Consider the following 6,215-nt stretch of genomic DNA (forward strand, 5'->3'; position numbering starts at 1 on the left):
TAATACTGTAATTCAAGCACTACTCTCTATAATAATTCGATTCTGCTTGAAATGGTCATGTTGCTGTTTTTTAATATTTTCTTGCACTAACATTCTTAAATTGTTCTGATTATTCCTTCTAGAATCAAGAATACTGTACACTCTCGATGTATGTACAATAATCAGAATCGACAAGTTCGCCAAATTTGTCACAAACATCAAAATATAAGTTTGAAGGTACTTATTATTACGTTGAATATTGAATAATGTGAAAAAGACGACCATAATCATCAAGTTGGTATACATAGCGTATACAATGAATCGAGTGTTTTTGAAATACTCCGGTAATCTTCTTGCTCGTAAGCTTTGGACGGTACAGATGATAGATAAGAGTGCAGTATAAACATACTGAATTTGTAAATGGTTTCCTATTTCACAATACTTGAATCTGGTAAGCTTTCCATGATTAAAAACGATAACGGTCTTGGGAAATTCATTAAGCAGTAAAATGATTGTTAATAAAAGTGAAATCAGTAAAGTCATTAATAAGATTATATATCTCTGTTGTTTATATCTCAATTTCGAACTCACCGAGATTTTACGTCTTGATTTGAAGATAGTAACCACCGTTTGTGTTTTAACGATACTTGACGCTAAATTCAACGCCAATAAAACTCCAATGATGCCAGCATTTGATATACATATGATAGGTTGGTCTATCCATTGTTGACCAATAAAAGATACCAGGGCAATCAAGATATGTGATATCAATTGTATATTAGTTAAGGCAAGTTGTGAACTTCTGACGACTGGTGTGTTACGGTGAAGATTATAACAAGACACGAATAACAAACTTAGTACTGTTATCAAAATAACCAGTATGATTAAAATCGTACCTTCGGAGGTTTTCAAATTGAAAACAATTCTTGTTTCATAGGGATCAAAACACTGTGTTTGATCAGAATTGGAAATTTGGAATCGAGGACATTGGTAACAAGATCCGTTACCAAGGTTCTGTTTGAAAGTATTATACGGACATCTTTTGTAGTACCAGCCAACCTCTTTTTCCCATTTTGTATCAGAGTCATTTATAGGTCCGAAAATTTGAAACATGCCTGCAGGTGCTGGTCTGTAATTTACACATTTTGATACTGGTGGTGTATCGTTGAAAAAGCTTGGCCATATAAAGGTCCTCTTTTGTAACCTGAATTCCACTTGAACAACGGAGAATGGCTTAGGATGTTGATCTAAGTTAATCAAGTAATATCCAGCTTGAAAATATTTGTAGGTTTTATATGCAATCTCCTGTATTTGTCTAACAAGATATTGAGATGACGGTTTAGCAGCCGAGAGCATAATGGGTAAGGAAACAGCAAAATCAAACATTTTTGTAATTTTACCAAACCCAGTGTTGATATTATATAATTCTCTTAAAAGCAAACCACGGTTTGATTGACATTTCTGGTTATTTCCAGATGATTGTTGGTCAATTTTCTTAAACCATGTATTATTGCAAACCATGAATTTAAGGTGCGGTGAAATATGATTATCGAAGAAACTTGAAGTTAGGAATAAACCTTTGATCAACCTGACAGGAGCATATCTGAGAGCTGTTATCAACTGTTTATCCAAGAATATGACTCGATCTAAGATTCCATTTTGATCAAGAAGATTTAGAAATATTAAGGTGCTATGAGAATCACCCATCGCGTATATGATCTTTAAATCCAGTCTTTCTTTTAGCATCAAGACGGTATCAGTGATGTTGTGAGGTTGTTGATCCCCTATTTTGTAAACACAATATTGCCCACTTTCATTCAAAACATTATATAGGTCATTGGTTCTTTCCAGATCTTTCCGGCTTGAGGTTAAAGTGATTATCGTTATAGATTTCCAGCCAAACAAATCGAACACATTTTTCAGTTGATACATGTCTTGTTTTTGGATACCGATTTGATTGTATAATGGAAAGATATTACGGGCTAACATCCTTTCTTGCTGGTCTGAAATTGCAATAAATGGAACCGTACTAAAAAATAGAATCTGCCCAGCCAGCTTTGTTAAGTCGTTGTCCATATAAGCATATATTGCAGCATACATAAGCGATATCGGTTGATATTTAGGACTCAAATGGAAATATTCAGGACTCAATACAAGTTTTAGTAGAATCTCCAATAAATCGGATTCTCTGTGGCAAACATCATAAGATATGGTTCCAAAATGCAATGTCTTCATTTGGTATTTTTCGTTCATATAATTTCCAGCGGCTACTGTTTTTTCAAAATTCAAATACATATGCATAGCATCTCTTCTAAAATATGATGAATTCTGATCTTTTGAATTATGTTTGCTGTTTATGTTAGCCTTTTCGTCCCATTCGAATGTTGTTTGACCATGGTGATTACTGTTAGCTCCTTCCAGACAGATTGAAAACAAACCGATCAGATAAACATCACCGTCTATTTGAGCTCTTGGTATCTGGTGTTTGAAGCTATACTTTCGGATCGCCTGGATTACAATCAATATTAAGATTAAACCAGGGCTTCTTTTATTTATAGACATTGTCTCTATTTGTCTGTCATTCCATCATTTCGTTCGATTTTCTGTTTTTCGTTTTCTCATATCTCTGCAAAAGAATGATTTTAAATTGAAAACACTTCTTCTCAGAGATCTGGGACCCCTCCCACTGGAAAAATTGGCCAAAACACCAAAACATCGTCCCTAGTGGAAAATTTTACTCCAACTTTAGTCCGAAATAAAAAAACAAATCAAATAAAGAAATCCTCACTGAGTTTTCGGACTTGAAAACAATGGAATTCAAAAATCTCTAGCCTTGAAAAACATTGAGATTCCGTGTGCGGGACTATATTTTGGCCAATTTTTCCAGTGGGTCTGTGAGAAGAGGGTGTAACATTAAATTAATTATTTCTCTAAAATCTATATATCACTGTTAACCCTTCGATATCCACCCCCTTTTAAATCTCAAGATTGACAAGTGCTATGACCTTGAAATTCTGACCAGTGGTGGATATGGACAAAGATGATTTTGAAGATGAATTGCAAAATTTTGGTTGGGACACCTGTCTAGCTAATATTTTACAGACCAGAATGTAAATTTGCCCAAAACCATCAAAGAATGTATTGACTGATTGACTCGTTCGATTTGACTGAAATTTGTTCCTGAAGGCTGATTTGTCAAATAAAAGAGACAAAGGATGGCGCTTGATATTCCCTTTTTTGCTATGGCTGGGAATTGGAATTCCATTGTTTTCAAGTCAGAAAATTCAGTGTGGATGGGAAAGAAGCAAAATACTTTGCAGTGAGGTTTGGTTTATTTAAATATTTTCAGTGAGAACAAAAATTTGGGGATGATTTTCAAGTTAGGACGATATTTTGGCCAATTATATTTGGTTCTGTGAGAAGAGGGCCCGGGGTTACTACCCTTGCCGAGTGACCGACGGGGGTGTGCCGCTGAAATTCGAAAAATGAATGGGACTAAAACTGGCAAATGTTCTCAAAATTCCCTACTTTTTTCTATTTTGGTATTTTTGCTACCCTTAGTTACTAAAAACACAGACCTGTTGTCCCGTATTTCTGATTACCAGTCCCTACCAACATTTTATCTCAAAGTACTTTTAAGGAAAAACTTTGAATTGGTTTTGATAGAAACAGGTGTATGATTACTTTAAATTTAGTAAAGTAAGATATCATTAAATCAAACTATAGATTTTCAATTATGTAGAGAAAAACTAACAAATAATGGTAAGTAATGTCGATTTCAAATGAGTTTTTTTTTCAAAATAATTGACAACGCCACACCACGAACTAAAACTTGTTTAAAATTGATTAAAAAACTCATTTGATATTCGTTTGTGGACAGGTGAATTTGATCCTAGAAATTTTTCAATACTTCACTAATAGATAAATCAAATATTAATCAATAGAACCATCAAGGTAGGCCATGTGATTACACACGTGTATCAAATTCTCCATAAACAATACTAGCAACCACAAAAAAACTTTGTTATCTGACACTATTCTGGCATATCAAAAAGCACTTTTTTATTAGAAATAATGCTTGATTAATAGGTTGAAAACATCCCTGTCTCAGAGATCCAGTGAGAATGAACGTAAAGACACTTTTTTCTCGTATGTAATGATTTCACACCCCTATCTCACAGCCCCAGTGGCAATAAACATTCCTATTGAATTCCCGATGGGGAATGGGAAATTCTATTGTTCCAAGGCTAAAAAATCCAGTGGAGATGGTTTTGGAGTACAATCTTTAAACATTAAATTTCGAATGGGGATGAAATCAAAGTTATTGTCCCAGTGGGGCTGAAATTCCAGGGTATTTTCCCACAGGGGACGAAATTTTTGCTAAATATTCCAGCGGGGCTAGGGTCCCACAGGGGTGTGATTAGTGGTCATTTTTCCTGTGGGGAAAGGTTTTGCCTCTCTGAAAAGAAACAAACTCTCTAACGAAACCTAGGCTTCTGCTCCTCCTCTATCGAAAAGCTTTGAATAGGAAGTATGATACTACTCCTACAGGGCTACTGTCAGCACCACAGCTTAGCTTTCTCTGCAATTTAAGCTGTGGAGACGTAAGAATTTTATCGCATATATCTCAACCACATCAAAGTTTATCCCAAAGGAATTGGCAGTCCACACGTTTTGATACATTGCTCCTAAATGATGAGAGATATAATTCGAAATAATATTTCGTTGAAAAGATAGTTCTAAGCGGATGATTTTTTAATTTTCAAACATTTCAAAATGATGGAATCCTAATATAGAAATATGTATGTTATACTCTGAGATTACATTCTTTTACGGAAGCTTTTTACGTTTCTTATTCGTGATTTGATTGGTACGGCTGCATCCAAGATCCTGGATGATTGCCATAGTTACTTTTGTTCTACAATTGTTTTTATAAGAGCATCCAAAACATTTGAAGACCTTTTCATAAATTGAGTCTGCTAAATTACGTGGGTCGCGTGGGTGTCGTGGGTCCGTGGGTTACGTGGGTCCGTGGGTTCGTGGGTCGCGTGGGTTCGTGGGTTAGAAAAGCGCGTGGGTTCGTGGGTCCGAAATGTACGTGGGTCCGTGGGTTCGTGGGTCAGAATTTTTTCTACGTGGGTTCGTGGGTATTTTTTTTACGTGGGTTCGTGGGTCCAATTTTTTTTTACGTGGGTCCAATTTTTTTTTACGTGGGTCAAATTTTTTTTTTACGTGGGTCGAATTTTTTTTACGTGGGTCTAATTTTTTTTTTACGTGGATCAAATTTTTTTTACGTGGGTCAAAATGTTTTCTAGAAACATAAGAAGAACAATTTTTTTGCAAGCTCTGTGTGAAGTAAAAAGAATTAGAAATATGCAGGCAGGACTTTTGTAAAGAATGTACATACTGAAACAATCTTTTTATATATGAAAACAAGTGAGATTTAAAACTGATTAGCTTTTTCTTTTAAAAATGAAAACAAAAGAAATATATGAGTCGCTATTCATATTAATAAAAGATTTATACGTTTTCTAATCTCTTTATCACCAGATATTAGGTATATATTGGTATATCGAATATCTATCTATATAATAAGTTTATAAAGAAGTTGCAACATCGACACCGAAACAACGGGTTAACAGTGGCAGTTCCAGTCATAAAAGCGCCCACCGCCTGCGCCCATTGGCTTCTCCTGGCAGTAAACTAACTTATAAAAAGCAACTGATTATCAAGAATAAACAACACAATACTAAAAAACGCCAGTATGATCCTTTTCTTCGTGCAATATATAAGACATAAATACTTCAGTTTTCTTTTTTGAACATTTTTCATTTTTGATTATGTACACATGAATTAAAAGACTTTAATTAAGAACATTTTAAGGCTTGAAACCATTAGAAGGCTTCTTCGAATTCTGATTTCCTATTAAAAAAAAGTGTATGGCGTCTCTCTTACATTGCTGAAATATATGCATTCGTGTCATATATTGTTTCACTATACGAACAAATTTCATTTCGCTTTATCTTTTAATAGGCTATTGTTAATTTTATCAAAAAATTGTTTCGGCTTCTCACCTGTTTTTTTTGGCTTCCGCTCATTTTTAAATGAAAAAGAGAAAATCAACCAACAACCAACATAGCACACCGTGGTGAATCTAAAAATAGACATCACTTTCTTTATTTGCCCGAGTTTCAATCCCATCGTTCATTGCGTTAATTTCTTGTGCACATTAATTA

The sequence above is a fragment of the Clytia hemisphaerica genome, unplaced genomic scaffold, assembly GCF_902728285.1.
Source record: "Clytia hemisphaerica strain Z4C2 unplaced genomic scaffold, Clytia hemisphaerica genome assembly, whole genome shotgun sequence".
Lineage (NCBI taxonomy): Eukaryota > Metazoa > Cnidaria > Hydrozoa > Leptothecata > Clytiidae > Clytia > Clytia hemisphaerica.